This window comes from Etheostoma spectabile, chromosome 3, assembly GCF_008692095.1.
Source record: "Etheostoma spectabile isolate EspeVRDwgs_2016 chromosome 3, UIUC_Espe_1.0, whole genome shotgun sequence".
Classification (NCBI taxonomy): Eukaryota; Metazoa; Chordata; class Actinopteri; order Perciformes; family Percidae; genus Etheostoma; species Etheostoma spectabile.
The window spans coordinates 28,481,737-28,482,345 of record NC_045735.1 but is presented as its reverse complement, the minus strand read 5'-3'; the positions used below and the strand labels follow the sequence as shown (position 1 = coordinate 28,482,345).

The window sequence follows — 609 nt, the reverse complement described above, 5'->3', positions numbered from 1 at the left end:
ATTAAACTGTCGTCATCTGTTTAGCTCGCCTCTGGCCCACCTATATCAGATACACTGATGTGGTTGGTGCAGCTTGGCTATAAGGGTATAGTTAATGAGCAGCATTACTCAATACCAGAGTAACTCACAGAGCAAAGAACCTTTTAAGTAAACCTTTTAAGTTTAATTTACAAAGATCTTAAAAGAGGCAAAGGGCCCAGTGATGTCTGGTTGTTGGGCAGATCAAATTATAAGCAAAAACCACACGAGATAAAGGTATCAGGCAAAGATTTCGACAACGGAAAATAAACTCCCTATCAGATACTTCATAGGTGGCAAAGCAGATAATGAATGTAGCAGCAGAGCCCACAAACTCAGACAAACACAAAATACTAAGCAACACTGTAGCTACAATGTTACAGGTTACAAAAACAACTCCACTGGCTCCCCATCTCCCACCGGGTCACCTACAAAACCCTGGTCCTCACCTACAAAGCCCTCCACCATCTGGCACCTTCATAACTCACTGACCTCCTCTCCCCCTACCAACCCTCACGGTCCCTCAGAACCACCTCAGCCGGCCCCCTCTGCACCCCCAAGTCGAACCTCCGCAGTTTTGGGGACAGAGCC

General features: G+C 46.3%; 1 protein-coding gene across 1 annotated transcript in view; it reads right to left on the bottom strand.

Moving 5' to 3' along the window:
* The window catches only part of ift80 (intraflagellar transport 80 homolog (Chlamydomonas)), a 39,591-nt gene that overhangs the window by 31,561 nt on the left and 7,421 nt on the right, over window positions 1-609 (bottom strand). The gene's annotated exons all lie outside the window — the stretch shown is intronic.